Below are 16,131 nucleotides of genomic sequence, written 5' to 3' on the forward strand. Positions count from 1 at the left end.
TAATTTTATTTAAAAAAATTTTTTTGTTTTTCAAGAATGGGTTTCTCTGTGAAGCTTTGGAGCCTGTCCTGGAACTTGCTCTGTAGACTAGGCTGGTCTCCAACTCACAGAGATCCACCTGCCTCTGCCTCCCGAGTGCTGGGATCAAAGGCGTGTGCCACCAACACCAGGCTTGGCCTTGGACTTTTAATCTTCTTGCTTCTACCACCCAAGTTCTGGGATTACAAACAGGTGCCCGCGCGGCAACTTTATGCTAGGCAAGCTCTCTACCAACTAAGCTATAACCCCAGCACCAGGCATTTTCTTTTTAAATCTCTTTTTAATGTGCACACACACACACACTCAAAAGTAGCCATTGGGACTACTCTTCAGGGCATGGCCTATGGCACCAGATGTCCCCCCTGTCCCCCTTGTTCAGCTGCTACTAGCACCATCTGCAGAACTTTCCCTCTTTGCAAACAGAAATGTAGTTCCTGTTAGGCAACGGTGTTCTAGTTCTGATATCTTCTCTAATCCTCTCGTTGTCTCCATGAACTTGCCTCTTTCAGATATTTCACAGGAGGATAGTCTGTGGTGCCCATTTTTGCCTGTTTTTGCTCACTTCACATAACATCCTCAAGGTTGGTCCAGGTGCTAACATGTAGCAGAATTTCTTTCCTTAAATTTTTTTTTTCTGAGACAGGGTTTCTCTGTGTAGCTTTGTAGACCTGGCTGGCCTCGAACTCACAGAGATCCGCCTGCCTCTACCTCTGAGTGCTGGGAACAAAGGCATGTGCCACTACTGTTCGGCTTTGAATTTTTTTTAATTATGTATATGCATATGTGTCTGTGTGTGGGTATGTGCTTGCAGGGGCCTATGGAAGCCAGAAGACAACATCAGATTCCATGGAGCTGGAATTAAAGTCAGTTGTGAGCTGCCCCATGAGAGTGCTGGGAACCAAACTCAGGTCCCCTGCAAGAGCAGTGTGCCCTTCTGACCCCTGAACTGTAGTTGTGATGTTTTTACTCTTTTACTTTGTAACTCTTTTGAGAGACCTGCCACACAGCCTCTTTTATTCTTATGATTGTCTGGCCTTAGCTTGGCTTGTTGCTAGCCAGCTTTGCTTAAATTAACCCTTCTACCCTTTGCCTCTGGGCTTTTTCTTTTTCTTTCTTCTGGGTATCTTCCTTTCATGCTTACTCCGTGGCTGGCTGGGTGACTGGCCCCTGATGTCCTCCTCTCCTTGTTCTGTTTCGCTCCTCCCTCCTCTCTCTGGCCCCTCCCCTTCTATTTATATTCTCTGCCTGCCAGCACCGCCTTTCCTTGCTCCTGCTTCTCTATTGGCTGCTAGGCTCTTTACTAGACCATCAGGTGTTTTAGACGGGCAAAGAGTCACAGCTTCACAGAGTTAGACCAAGGCAGCATAAACAAAAGTCACACACCTTAAAATAATATTTTATCACACTGAACCATCTCTCCAGTCCTGATTTCCTTCCCTTTTTAAAAGTCCGAGTATGCCGGGTGGTGGTGGCACATGCCTTTGATCCCAGTACTCAGGAGGCAGAGGCAGGCGGATCTCTGAGTTCGAGGCCAACCAGGTCTACAAGAGCTAATTCCAGGACAGCCTCCAAAGCCACAGAGAAACCCTGTCTCGAAAAACAAAACAAAACAAAAAAATTTCAACACAGAATTATCACAATTACCCCCCACAGCCGCAGGGCCTGGGCAGGTAGCTCCTCCACTGCTCCTCAGTCTCCTCCTATCTTTGTCAGCTGGGGGTGGAACAACACCGGGCTCCTCTTGTTTTTGTTTTTGTTTTTTTTTTTTCTTTTTGGTTTTTCGAGACAGGGTTTCTCTGTGGCTTTGGAGGCTGTCCTGGAACTAGCTCTTGTAGACCAGGCTGGCCTCGAACTCACAGAGATCCACCTGCCTCTGCCTCCCAAGTGCTGGGATTCCGGGCCCCTCTTGTAATGAGCGTAGGGCGGGGAAGGCCAGCACTGGCTCAGAGAGTAGTGAGTGAGCCACAGCCCTGGCTACTCACAGCCTAGGGCAGGGAAAGCAGACCGCAGGGATGCGTGCCTCTTTGTTTTTGCTCCATTTTATGTCTTGGTTGTCTGAATTATGTAGCGCTGGCTAGCCTCAGACTTACTACGTCGTCCAAACTGGCCTCAAATTCTCTGTTAGGGCTAGAGATTGGCTCAGTGGTTAGGAGCACCTGCTGCTCTTGCAGAAGGTCAGGGTTCAGCTCCCAGAACCCGCATGGTACCACACACACATGTACGCAAAAATACTTATACCCATAAAATAAATCAAAATGTAAAAAACAAAAACAAGAACCACCCCTCTGTGTAGACCAGGCTGGGATTGCAGGCACGTGCCACTAAGCCTTGCCTGTGTCTGCAGACCACCAAGCCTGGGTAAACAAAGTTGAGGGAGGCTACTCTCCGGTTCGGCTCCTTTCCCACGACGCAGGTGGCTGGCTGAGGAGGAAGGAGGGTGCCTTGCCCTGCGGGAGCTCCTCTGGAAGCCACCCAGCCCAGAAAGGACTGCTTCCTGCAGACCCTCCCCACTGGTTTTGCCTGTTTGTCAGGCTGGTGGAGGGATGGATGACTCAGGGCCAGCCAGGTGCCCACTTCCCTGTACCCCTGCCCCAGGTGAAGTGAGAAGCCGATGAGAAGCCCCAGTCCAAGGCCTGCGGCAGGACAGGTGTGGCTGGCTGTAGCCTCCCTCCCACACCCACACAGGCCTCAGGCCAGTGTCTGGGGCCAGCTTGCCTGTCTCCCAGGCTCTGAACACCAGCTGCCTCTCCCCCGGCCTGCAACCGGAGTCTGGGTGGGCCTGGGGGGGGGGACACACACTCATCTCAGGCTCTAACTTTCCTGGGAACACCTGTCTTGTTTTTTCTGCCCGTGACCTAGGATTACAGCCGCCTTCTACCTGTGAGCTCTGTGGCCTTCGACAGGCTATGACCCCTCTCTGGGCCTCAGTGTCCTACCTCTGGATGGTTCATTGATCCCACGATCACCTGTGGGCCCCTGAGACCCAGAGCTCCTCCCTCTTGCCCCCAAACCCAGAAGCCAGGCGCCTTCCTTACCTGGATCATGAGGGCAGGCATTCCGAGTCAGGAAACCAAGTCAGTGCCAGGTGGAGGTGTCATGAACAGTGTCCAGACTGTGGTGCTCTCTTCTACAGACAAGTGGTAGTGGTACCCCAGAACCCTGCTGCAGTCACCCCAGGACCCTGCAGTGTTAGGAACACAGAGGTTCCAGGGAGCTGGAGCCTTCAAAAGGGGAGCAGGACAAAGGACAAATTTCCGCAAAGGGAAAGCACAGATAAGACCTGCGGCAGGGATCACGTTGGGGATGGTCAGTGGTCCGTGCCTCCTGGCTGGCTTGATCCATACCCAGCACCTCCCTTGCAGGTTTAATCTAATATTTTAGAGTATCCAGTGATAGGATAGAGGTAGGACTCGGATACTGCGAGATGGGTTTAGGTATGTGTTCTGTCTCTGCCTCCCTTCAGTCACCAGTGGAGAAAGCTTCCCACGCAGCTTCTGCATACCTGGGTACCGGCCCAGGCACCACTCCTGGCTGAGGAGATGATGTCAGTGGGTGGTGTGTGCTTACTGAGTACACAAGAAGACCTGAGTTCAGATTCTTAGCTCTAGTATAAAGGCCTGGCATGGCAGGTCATCTGTGAGCCACCCTGTGAGTGCTGGGAATTGAACTCAGGACCTCTGGAAGAGCAGCCAGTGCTCTTAACCTCCAAGCCATCTCTCCAGCCCAATGGCAGGTTATCTGTGACCCCAGCACTGTGTGTGTTAGGCGGGGGTCCCAGGAGCTTCTTGACCAGCCAGTCCAGCTGAAATGATTAGCTCTAGTCCAGATTCAGTGAGAGATCCTGCCTCAAAAAATAGGGTGGGAAAAAAAAAACGTTAATCATGCTAGGTGGTGGAGGAGTCTACCATTAGTCCCAGCACTCAGGAAGCAGAGGCAGGCGGATCTCTGTGAGTTCAAGACCAGCCTGGTCGACAGAGTGAGTTCCAGGACAGCCAGGGGTACACAGACAAAACCCTGTCTCAAAAAAAGTTAATTATTATATAAAAACAAAGAAATTTTGATATCAATAAATGTTTAAGAAGAAAAGAGATGGAGTGGGGACTGGAGAGATGACTCAGCAGCTAAACCACTTGTTGCTCTCCCTGAGGTTCTTAGTTCAGGTCTCAGCACCCCAGGTCAGGCAGCTCACAACTGTCTGCAACTCCAGCTCCAGGGAATCTGACACCCATGTCTTGCCTACACACACACACACACACACACAAACACAAACACACACACACACAAATAAGTAATACATATTTTATAAATAAGGTGGAGAGTGATAAGGGAAGATATCTGGCATTAGCCTCTGACAACCACATACATGCACCCTGCATGCGCACACCATGCACCCTTGCATGCACACACCACGCACCCTGCACACACCCTACATGCACACACCATGCACCCTGCATGCGCACACCATGCACCCTGCATGCGCACACCAAGCTCCCTTGCATGCACACACCATGCACCCTGCATACGCCCTACATGCACATACCATGTACCCTGCACGCACACACCATGCACCCTGCATGCGCACACCAAGCTCCCTTGCATGCACACACCATGCACCCTACATGCATACACCATGCACCCTGCATACACCCTACATGCACATACCATGCACCCTGCATGCACAAACCATGCACCCTGCATGCGCACACCATGCTCCCTTGCATGCACACACCATGCTCCCTTTTGTGCACACACCAGGCACACTCAATAATAGCGATGTAAGCTCTCTCCTGAGCCTGCTAGCTGCTGCCTGCCAGGAGTCACACAAAAGCAATACCTACTTGTTTAGGGCGCTGATCAGGGCTTGAGACCCTGGACAGCATTACCAGAAGTGGACTAGGAAGAGACTGGGAGGGGTAAGGCCAGGTGGTCAGTGGGCCTGAAGGACACCCACCTGACATAGCGCCGACCCAGATTAGGGGTGTCATACTCCTGCCTGAAACTGCTGGCCTCGGGGAAGGCTACCCAGAGCACTGAAGGTGACAGGCTTGGAGGTTGGACCTAGAATTACCATACATGTCTTTCTGCCTCATCATGGATCAGACAAATACCAAAGGCAATCGTGGGATAACTTTTGGAAACCCGGGGGGGGTGTGGTGCTTCTCCGGGTTCACTGTGAGCAGAAGGAGCTGGCAGTGTCTGAGCAGAAGTGGCGGGGGAACACACACACACACACACACACACACACACACACACACACACACACACACACACACCTGTGGGGACGCACACATGCCTGGGCTGCTCAGGGTTAGAAGCAGGCAGGCTGTGGCGGCGCTGACTGCACAGAGCTAAACCCCCACCCCTTTGGGCATCACATCTAGAGCTCTGACACTTGAACTTTCTGATGTTCATTTTGCTTTTTGTTTTCCCAGATAGGGATTCTCCGTGTAACCCTGGCTGTCCTGGACCAGGCTGACCTTGAACTCACAAAAGACCCACCTGCCTCTGCCTCCTGAGTGCTGGGATTAAAGGCGCATGCCACCACCTGTCGAACTTTCTGGTCTTTGAATTGGGAATAACCCTAATAAACAGATGGTCCCAGACTGATGATGGTTTGACTTGAAAATTTTCATCTTGCCAGGCACTGGCGGCGGCGCACGCCTTTAATCCCATCACTCGGGAGGCAGAGGCAGGCGGATCTCTGTGAGTTCAAGGCCAGCCTGGTCTACAGAGCAAGGTCCAGGGCAGTAAGGACTACACAGGGAAACCCTGTCTGGTGGGGGGAGAAAGAAAAGAAAAAGAACTTTTGTCTTCTCGATGGTGTGAAAGTGGGACACATTCAAAAGCTGTATTTTGAATTTTGACCCTTTCCTGACTTTTGCTAAGAGGTCCAATCCTGGGATCAGAGCACCTGTTCAATGATTAGCTGGGCAATGGTGGCGCACGCCTTTAATCCCAGCACCCGGGAGGCAGAGGCAGGTGGATCTCTCTGAGTTTGAGTCCAGCCTGGTCTACAAAGTGAGCTCCAGGACAGGCTCCAAAGCTACACAGAGAAACAAAAAAAAAAAAAAAAAAAAAAAAAAAGCATTTATTCCTACTACAGAGGGCTCTGCTTCAGTTCCCAACACCCACACAGTAGCTCACAACTGTAACTCCATCTGTTACTCCAGTCTCCCAAGCCCTAGGATCCGGCCTACTGCTGACTCAGGAGCACCCAAGGCTCCAGCCACATTGGCTGGCTCAAGCCTGCTAGCATTGACAGTGTGGGAAGGGGTGGCCTGAGCCTTTCTTCCTCTGCTGTCCACATGGGTTCCTGAGACGCCTCAACAAGCCCAGCACTGGTCTCTTGTGCTTTCACGTGGTGGGTACAGCTAGACAGGACTAAAGACCAGTGACACCCAGCGCAGAGAAATAGTTGGCTTCCCAGTGTCCATGTCAGGCGTCTGTAACTCTAGCTCCAGGGGATCTGATACCCTCTTCTGGCCTCCGCGGGCCACATATGTGTGTGTACACACATGCACACACACACACACACACACACCTCTTTTCTAAAGAAGAGACATGTCTTTTCTAAAGAAGATAATGATAATGCTAATTAACCTTTTAAGAGTGTATTATACAGCCGGGCGTTGGTGGCACACACCTTTACTCCCAGCACTCGGGAGGCAGAGGCAGGCGGATCTCTGTGAGTTCGAGGCAAGCCTGGTCTACAGAGCAAGTTCCAGGACAGCCTCCAAAACAATGCAGAGAAACCCTGTCTCAAAAAAAAAAAAAGTGTATCATACAAAAAGAGTGCATTTCTCAGTTGAACAGATCTACTTCAAATCCTACTGTGTGGCCTTGGCCAAGTAACTGACCTTTTCTGTACTCATGTACAGTAATACGTCTCTGTTGCAGAATAGCCATGGAGTCCTAGGGTTCTGTTGGTATAGATATATCAAACCAGGTGCAGGTCAATGACAGCTTTCCTTTCCTTCATATCTGTATCTCTGTGGCTGAGGGACACAAGCTTGTCAGCCTCCAAAGCTGGCACTCTGGGGCTGCCCCAAACCCAGCAGATCCTAGGAAGGGTTGGGACCGCCTGGTGCAGGCTGGCATGGCTGAGGCAATGCCCTGCCCTGCTCTGGTGCTCACCCAGAGCCTGCTAACTGGAGGTCAAGCCTCTAGCCACACCTGATGCGATCATCCCTCCTGTCTCCATGAGTATGTCACAGCTCCCACAGGGCCACATTTACCCATGTGGAGCTGCATGGGGACACCCACATGCCACAGCTGTCACTGTGAGCAAGCAGAACAGTCTCCTAAAGGTTGACTCTGTTACCTGAAAGAGCTCCAGACAGGGCCTGGAGGTCAGCTTGGCTGGCAGCATGGGGGTAGCCTGTTAACAGGTGAGGAGGTTATCTTCAGGCCTCAGACGCCTCCATCATTCCTGCATTCATCCCTTTATCCCTGCACCCATCCTTTGCTCTAAAGCAGTGTGTGTGTGTGTGTGTGTGTGTGTGTGTGTGTGTGTGTGTGTTGTGTGTGTGAGATCTTCTCCTCCCCTATACTGGCGTACAGTCCAGTCCAAGTCTTCTTTTTGTTTTCTTTTTTTTTTTTTCGAGTCAGTGTTTCTCCATGTAAAAGTCCTGGCACTCGCTCTGCAGACCATGCTGGCCTCAAACTCATAGAAATCCACCTGCCTCTGTCTCCTGAGTCCTGGGATTAAACTTGTGGGTCAGCTACCTCCAGGCCCAGTCCGGGTCTTAGGGGAAGCTCTGGGTCAGCACTGTCCAGGGTTCTTGGTGTCCACTCCTGTGTCTTGTAGGCTAAACCGTCCAGATGTGTCCCTGAGAAACTGTCCCTGGGGATACAAAGGTGCAGCCAGGAGTTGGCAAAGCAGCTGACAGCAAACGTCTGTTGGGAACTCAGCTGTGGCTCTCAAGGGCCCAGGGAAGTGGCCACCTGAGCCTCAGACACAACCCCATTCCTGCTGGCTGCACAGAGAGGTCCTGTGGGCACAGCCATGTGTCAGGGGTAGATCCAAAGACACTGGGGCTGCACTTCCTGCAGGACAGATGCCCAGAGGCACGTTCTGCCACACATCCTGCATCTACCTTGGAGGTCGGGGAGAAGTCACCTGTCTCAGGAAGGAAGGGCTAGGATAAAGGGTATAGGTGACCGTCTCTCTGGCTCTCCTCAAGCTCCTAACCAGCCTGCAGCTTTGTCGAGGCCACTCCTTCCTGTCTGCTGGCACCGGTGAGGGGCTTTCTGGGGTCAGTGAGAGAGCCCATTGGAAGTACCCGAGGTGACCTGGTGACCCAGATCACAGAGGGCGGGGAACAGGCTGTCTGGCCCTGGGGCAGGGATGGCTGGACTCCTTCCCAAGCACCCCAACCACCAATGTTGCTGTGCCCAGCCCTGGTGCTGCAGAACTGCTAAATTGCATGGGGTGGGGGAACACTCCTCACCCTTGGAAGATCTTGTTCATATTAATGGCTTTTCCAGGGTCCTCTCATAGGCTTAGGCCCCATCCCCCCAGCTGGCCTGATTAGCAATGAGTACAACACCGGGAAAATTATTAATTCTCATCCCTCAAGTTTACTTCTGGGAAAGTTTGCCAATTAACTTAGCGCACCAAGACACCCAGAGTAAAAGGGAAAGGGAGGCAGAGGCCCAAACCAGTCCCCCCTCCCTCCCCTCCCCCCCTGGGGAGGGAAGGGTAGCAGGTGAAGGATCCATCCTAAGGACCCTGGAAGGTCAGACAAGGACAAGGCCACAGGAGGCTGCCCCAACCCACAGGAAGGGTAAGGCTGCCCCAGTCCTGATTCTCTAGGGCTCTAGGTAATATTCTGCAAATGTAGAGGGGGGCTGGGTGGGACCCCCGGATCTCATGGTTCTATGGGTATGGCTGAAGACAGGCCCAGTGCTGGCCTGTGTACTAGGACCAACAGTGGTTGAGATGCTATGACCTCCATGGCACTTAAGGACGGCCCAACCCAACAATCCCCAGGCCTGGCCCCTCATACACTTTATTCTTCTTTTTTTTTCTTGTTCTCTCTCTCTCTCTCTCTCTCTCTCTCTCTCTCTCTCTCTCTCTCTCTCTCTCTCTCTCTCCCTCCCTCCCTCCCTCTCCCTCTCTCTCTCTCTTCTTTTCCTTGGTGCTGGGAGTAGAATCCAGGTCCCCGCCCAGCTAGGTGAGTGCTCAGCCCGGAGCCCCAGCTCCGTTTCCTCCAGTCTTTTTGTGCTTCAAGCTTTCCTGGTGTCTCCTGCCTCTCTGACCCACTTGGGGGGACGGTTTGCTTTGGCTCTGTGGCTTGAGTTTAAACGTTGCTGCCACCATCAGGGTTTATCGGGGTCTGTGTGTGTGTGTGTGTGTGTGTGTGTGTGTGTGTGTGTGTGTGTGGCCAGGGTGGAGTCGGAGGTCAATGCTCCCGTTCCCAACAGGATCCAGGGAGCAGTACAGAGTGTGACGGAGACCAAGGAGACACCTGCAGTGGCCATATGGGCTCCTGAGCCCCAGGAATGCCACGAAATGCATGTGGCTGCCTGGCCAGGCAAAACCCCCTGAAGGAGACACCGGGGAGACAAGAGGAATCAGGAATCCAACTGCACAGAATCCAACTGCACAGGAAGGAATCTCAGAAAAGGGTGCTGATGGTCATTCCCTCCCCCTCCTCCTGGTCCTCTCAGACCCAAGAGGGGTCCTGATGATGGGAAAGAGGGAGCACTCTCCAGCTACTTGTGTCCTGAGGAACCTGCCCAGCAGACCGTGGAGCGGAGAAAGGCAAACCACCTAGCCCAAGGCCTGAGTAACTGTTGGACGCTGTCTTCCCCAGGTGTCCTCCGGATGTAGGCTCAGGAATGTTACCCCAGGCCTGCAGAGCAACCCAGAGGATTGAATGGCCCTTCTCTGCTTTTTCAAAGTCAGTCCATAACAGTCTCCTCCTGAGCTGCCTCAGGGCAGGAAAGAACCAGCATCCTCAACGGGTCCTACTACTCTGGTCACTTCACCTCTGTTCGCCGTCGCCAAGCTCCAAAAGGCCCCCTTGTTACTCAGAGACCGAACTGGGTTTTCAAATTGCAGATTGGGGCCATCTTGTCTTTTTGTTACCACACAGCCATTAACGAAGTGTAGCGACTGCCCCAGCTACCACCATCTCTAGTGAAGGCTGGCTTCCCTGTCCACCACAGGCCTGGTGAAACAGAATTGTAAATAAGTTGGCAGGCAGGACCAGGTGCCCGCTGCAGAGTAGTGCTGGAGGCAAGAGCATTGCAGCAGAAGTGTCAGGTGAATGTATTTGGGGACCTGGGACACAAAGAGCCTCTGCCACTAGGGGAGGATGGCCTCCCCCCCTTGCTGACCACACAGGAATTTGTCCAGGTTAGAAGGGGGAACATAGACCCGGGTTTGGTCATCAGGACTGCTCCCCAACTCGGCACATGCACTCCCTATTCAGAAGGCCAGCCAGCCAGTCTGGCACTCAGGGGCCTCCTTGTCCCTCTGCAGGGGTAGCCAGGAGGGCCAAGGCCCCATCCCACATTACAGGCCCGCTGGAGTTACCAAGGGTAATAACCAGGGCTGTCAGCCCCCCTCAACCGATAAAGGGCCAGCAACCATACACTTAGACCCACACCGCACAGCTCTCCAGATGGGGGTAGGCGACAGCAGTTGACACTGGTGAACTGTAGGCAGAGGCCAGGTTTCTCAGGGAGGGGCCCCAGAAGGGACAAAAAAAAAAAAAAAAACCGGAGCCAGAGTCCCTGGAAGGCCCTCTTCCCCTCCCCCAGGCCTCTTAATCTTTAACTGCTTCAGGGCTAACCCTGACCCCTGGAACAAACAGGGCCGGCTCTTCCCAGTTCTAGGCACCTCCCTTGGGACTGGGGCTGGGAAGAGGAGGGTTGGGGGGGGGACCACGTGGAACAGACCTAAGATGGGATACCCCCCACCGGTGCTGGGGGGGGCGCGCACGGCTAACTTTACCCCGTTTTCTCCGTCGAGAGCTTTGTCCAAGAGTGGCCAGAGGCCAGCAGGCAGAAGGGGGACAAGGTGGACTTAGGACCCTGACTGGAGTCTGAAGGCCAAGGAGCAAACCGGTCCGAGTAGGAGGGGCTCCAGCTTCATTCTGAGGATATCTCAGTCCCTGGAGTATGCAGGGGAGGGGGCTTCCTCTAGAAATCTGCTGGGCTATTGTTGCACTTTCCAAAACCATGGAAGATTTCCAGGAGGCAGTGACAACCCCAAATAATAATAATAATAACGCCCCTCCCCCAGCAGCAGGAATTCTGGAAAAAAACAGCTGCTGCCGTTATCGCCCCAGGAAAAAACAAGGTCAGGCGCTGCAAAGATTTAATTTAAGGTGCGCCCCCGCGGCCTGCGGGCCACGCACCAGCACGCACGCGTCCTTCGAGCGTGCGGGTCGAAGCCTGTGGGAACCCGGGGGCACCCAGGCTGTCGCCGCATCCACCGAGAGTCGGGCACACCAGACCCAGCTCCAGACGTCTCAGCAGGGAGTCTGGGGCCGGCCCACAGTCGCCTGGGGCCGTGAGCGGACCTCACTCAGGCTGCCTGCTGCCCCGAGTTTCTGGGGGGGTTGAATCAGTCTCCCAACAAAGCACTCTGAAATGAGGGTCTCTGTCAGGAGAGCATAGCCCGACCTTAATAAGAAATGACGGCAGAGTGGGCCGCGGGCGCTGGCAGGCCAGGTCGGCTGGAGCCCAAAGACCCTTGTCCTTGTCTGGCTGCGGATGGCAGGGCCGGATCCGGGCGGGCGCACAGAGGAGGAGGCTGGAGAGAGCTCCTCGGGCCGCCGCCCTGTCCCCACCGACCACACTTGGCTGTAGGTGGAGAGCTCAGGTGGGGCACACTGAGCGGCTGGCGCCAGCATAGCCTAGGTGGTGGCCTTGGGCGTGGAGGACACCACGCAGCACTCTGGCAGGAGATGCCCCGAGACAGTGAGCGCGGTGCGGCTCAGAGCGCGCGCCGGCCTGGGGAAGCCGTGAAGTCGCCAAGGTGGGCAGAGGCTTCAGGCCCCGAGTACTCGGAGATTCCCGGGCTTGTGCCGCGAGTGTCCAAATTCTCGGCTACCAGAGGGAAGGGTCTGGCCTGTGCGGCCAACTACAATGCGTGTCCCTGGCCATCCAGGCCGCCCAGCCACCGCCGGGGTCGTCTGTTTCCCAGGCAGAAACCAAGTAACACCAGTTTCCCAAACTGGGGAAAAGGGAGCAGGGGTTAGGAGGAAGGCGGAGGGGGTGGGGGGAGACAGGGTCGAACCCGTTGTTTTTTTTTTAACTTTAAAATTATATATTTTATGTCACAATCACTTTTCGTTAAGACCACAAACATCCAATTTGGCTCAGCGTAATAAAATCAGCCGGAGCTCCCTTAACCGGAGCCATTGCAGAGAATTAAGTTGTGAAATCTAATCTATTATATCCATAAAGGAGAATGCTTTCATTGTAAATTCAGGTTATAAAGAAACTATACCTGGGCCGCCAGCCTCCCTTTTCGGATTTGCTACTTGAAGGCTTATCAAATTACTTCAAAATGTTGTGCTCGCCCTCTTTATCTCACGGCGACCAAAATTAAATGTGGCAACATTTCTTTAATACCTAAGGAAGGTCGGAAATAACTGGTTCAACAATGGGGATATAATTTTTAAGACACCTCCATTCGCGTCGGGAGGCACCCTACTTCCCCCGTTATCTCAAGTATTAAAAAAAAAAACTCTAAACGCGGCGTAGACTCCTTAAATTCTTTTCCGCTCCGGCGAAGGGCTCTGGGGTGCAATCCCGGGTGCATCGCACGTGGACCGCGCGCACACACACATCCGCGGCTCGGACCTGCATCGGTGGCGATAGGCGCTGCACACCTGCGGGACCGGCGCCTCGGAGCCCGGCTTCCGCGCGCCCCAGCTCCAGCCCCGGGGCGCCCCGCTGGTTCCAGGAACCGTTGAGAGACAAAGGAGTAGCCGGACGAGGGGGTTAAAGCCGCCCCTCGCCCTGCTCAGAGAATACACTCTTCCAGGCAGCTGGATCAAGGGAAACGTAGCACCCAGAAATTTACTTTGGTGTTACAAACCGGGTGTGTGTATGGGGGGTATTTTTTGCTGCCCTTCCAGGGAGGGGATTGGGCCCAGGTCTCCCCCTCTCCCCTAACATCTTCTTCCATTTCTGAAAATTAATTAACTCCGGGCTTGGGTTGGGGCGTCCTGGGCTGGCCCAAAGTGGAGGGGTCACCAAAGGACTCTCCGCCCTGGATCTCAAAGACGGGTGTTGGGGGGGGGCGTCGAGGAGATCGATAAGTTTCTGGATTCCCAGGGAACCGGCAGACGTTGCTTTTGTCAGGCCTGCGAAAAAGATTTATGAGGCGCCGGCGGAGTGTTGGGCCAGCTTCGCCCGGGCGGCCAGAGCACCCCGTCTAATCTTTGATTTCCATCTAATTATTTTTTTTTTTACCCCTGCCACCTTCAACTCAGTGTCCGGAGAGGCGAACAAAGGGATGAGGATGGGGGATGGGTAGGAAGGCAGCGGCGGTGGTGGGGTCCCCCTATTAGGCTGTAGCCCCCAGAAAGCCCAAGGCTTGTGCTCCCGGGAGCCTTCCGGGAAGCGGAGGAAGGGTGACCGCACGCACAGGAGCTGAGACTTTGGGAGACTCGACCCCGGGGCCTGGGTGGGCGTTGCAGTTCTCGGAAAGGGGTACAAAGCCCGAGCCCAGCAGGGTTTCTAGGGAAGCATCCCGAGAAGGGGTTGGGAGGCAGCTTTCCCCTAAATTGCAATTAATCGGGGAGTTGGGGGGGAACATCAACCCTTGGTAGAGGGGGCACGAGGAGGATTTCTTTTATTCCTCCCTCACCCCTTGCCCAGGGATGGGGGGAGAATCTGCACGAGACGGTGAGAGAAGGGAGAGACTTCCAATTTTTCATGTTGGGAAGAGAAAAAAAATTCGAAATGGAAAATAATTTTATTGGTCACTACCCATAAGTCAACTAAAAACAGGGATAATTAGAGAGTGGGGAATTCGGGGTGGCCATAAATCCACGGCGCCTTCTCCATGGCGTCCGGGGGGGGGCTTACGGCTTGTTGAGTTTTATTTTTAAGAGAAACGAGGTCTCGAGTTTTGGTGGAAGCGGGAATATCCGCCGAGCGCCGCGGAGACGCCGGGGCCTCGGGGAGGTGGCCACAGAGAGGGCTCGCTTTGTCCTTTTCCCAACGCCGGGACCCTCTCTCCCCGGCGGGATCGGTGCCCACCCCGCCAGTGCGCAGGGCAGTCACCCCCAGACTGCGACGCACAGACTCCCGAAGGGCCTGGGGTCCCGGAGCTTTTACAACGAGATCCATTCCACTTGCGGCTTCCAAACGTACACCCGGTCCTGCACGCTTGGGGGCCTTTTGTTCTCATTTACAGGGAGGAGGAGAATGGCACAAAACTAAAAAACAAAACAAAAACCCCACACAACACAAAAACCAAAAACCCACCTTACTCTGCAATCTTCCGCAAAGCGGCTGGGAGTGTTTTTCATTCCACAGGGGTTTTTACCCCACCGGCCAGAGGCCCATTTCCTCTTCTCAAACGTTCTTCTCAAGCAGCTACCCTTTGCAGACCGGGTAAAATCCCATGATCAGGTAAGACAGCTGCGGCTAATTTGGGGGGAGAAAAGAAGGTGAATTCTTCAGGAACTCCAAAATAAAAGCGTCCCTTCCCCCTGCAACTCGCGCCCAAGCTTCCACTTTGTTTTAAACACACGTAACAAAAAAAAAACAAAACAACAAAAAAACCCTGGTCCTTCCTAGGGACGGGGCGGGGAAAATTGCGCATCCACATTCAGAGGCTAGCTCTCTCCCTAAAAACTATTCTCCGAGGAGCTCTTTTGTTTGAAGTGGGTATGGGGGAGGGGAGGGGGCCGCTACCAGGCTTTTCTGACCCGGAAAAAAAAAAGAAAGAAAAAAAGTCCGCCACGGGTGTCACCTAACCGCGTAAAACTGAAGTTCCCGGGGCCAGGAGGGGTTCGTTCCTGGACCCCCGCCCAGCAGCAGTAGCCAAGGCCGGGTCTTCCCTAATGCGAGTTCCCTCCAGCTGAGGTCCCTAAATCTCCAAAGCAAACACCCCGGGTCCGAAGACGAGAATCTGGGTTTCCGGGTGGGGGAAGAGCCGTAGGAAGGACTAGGAAATCGAGCTGTAGTACCCACGGTGTCCCGGGTGAATTCCGTGGGACTCAGCAAGGCGACCAAGCTCTGCCACCGAGCCCCGCGGTGGGGAGCGCGGCAGGGGTTACCCCGGGTCCGGCTGCCATCCCGGGGCAGCTCGGAAAAGACTCGTTTGCTGCGAAAACCTCGCGCGCACCGGTTAGGTTTTTTTCAGTCGTCCACCTCCCCAGAGACTGCGCTCTCTGGGCGCGCGGGAAACAAGGATGAAAACGCACGTACCTGGCACTGCTCCGAGGGCGGCCTCGCGGGCCTTCCGCTGGCGAAGGGAGCCCCCCCCAGAAGCCACTCCCTGCCCGGCTGGTCGCCCCCAGGCCTGTCCGTCCCTCCCTCCCCGGCCACGCACACCGCCGAGCTAATTCTCCAGGAAGCAGGAGCGGGACACTCGGCCCCCCTTTCCGGGAGCAGTATCCATCCTCCGGCGCCAAGGCCCGCGCCAATTCCGGGGCCACCGTCCGCGCGCAGGTTCCCCGCGGGTGCTCCCTCCGGATCGGGAGGGAGTGGGGCGGCCTAGACGCAGACCTGCGGATCGCGCGGCAGCTCCGGGATCCCGCGCGCCCTGCTGCATCCAAGCTCCTGCGTGTCCGCGTTCCCATCTGCCAGGAGACCGGGACGGACTCTGAGACCTCCGGGAAGAGGAGGCTGCGGCCGCGGTCCAGGCAGAAGCCCCGGGGCGGGAGGGGTACCGGGCTTAGGGGCGAGCGAGCTACCACAGCCCCGCGGCCACGGCCCTCGGGGGGGAGGGGGCGCCGAGCCCCACCCACGTGGCGGCCCCCCTCCCCACCTCCGCCAGGGCAGCCTCCCCGCCCGCCCCAGCGCTCCCGCCTAGCTCCGCCCAATCGCCTCCCGCAGCGGCCGCTCCCTTTGTCTGGGCAGCTGGTGCAAACCAATGGCATCGCGAGGGCGGTG

General features: G+C 54.8%; 1 long non-coding RNA gene across 1 annotated transcript; it reads right to left on the minus strand.

Annotated features, from left to right (window-relative positions):
- Nucleotides 1-12,603: 12,603 nt before the first annotated feature.
- Nucleotides 12,604-15,738, minus strand: LOC106021110. The gene is made up of 2 exons (XR_001196456.3): nt 14,497-15,738; nt 12,604-13,367 (listed from the first exon to the last, which is right to left on the minus strand). It is a non-coding gene; the product is annotated as an uncharacterized LOC106021110 (long non-coding RNA).
- Between the last annotated feature and the right edge of the window lie 393 nt (nt 15,739-16,131).

This window comes from Mesocricetus auratus, unplaced genomic scaffold (genome assembly GCF_017639785.1).
Source record: "Mesocricetus auratus isolate SY011 unplaced genomic scaffold, BCM_Maur_2.0 Super-Scaffold_100007, whole genome shotgun sequence".
In the NCBI taxonomy this organism is placed as follows: domain Eukaryota; kingdom Metazoa; phylum Chordata; class Mammalia; order Rodentia; family Cricetidae; genus Mesocricetus; species Mesocricetus auratus.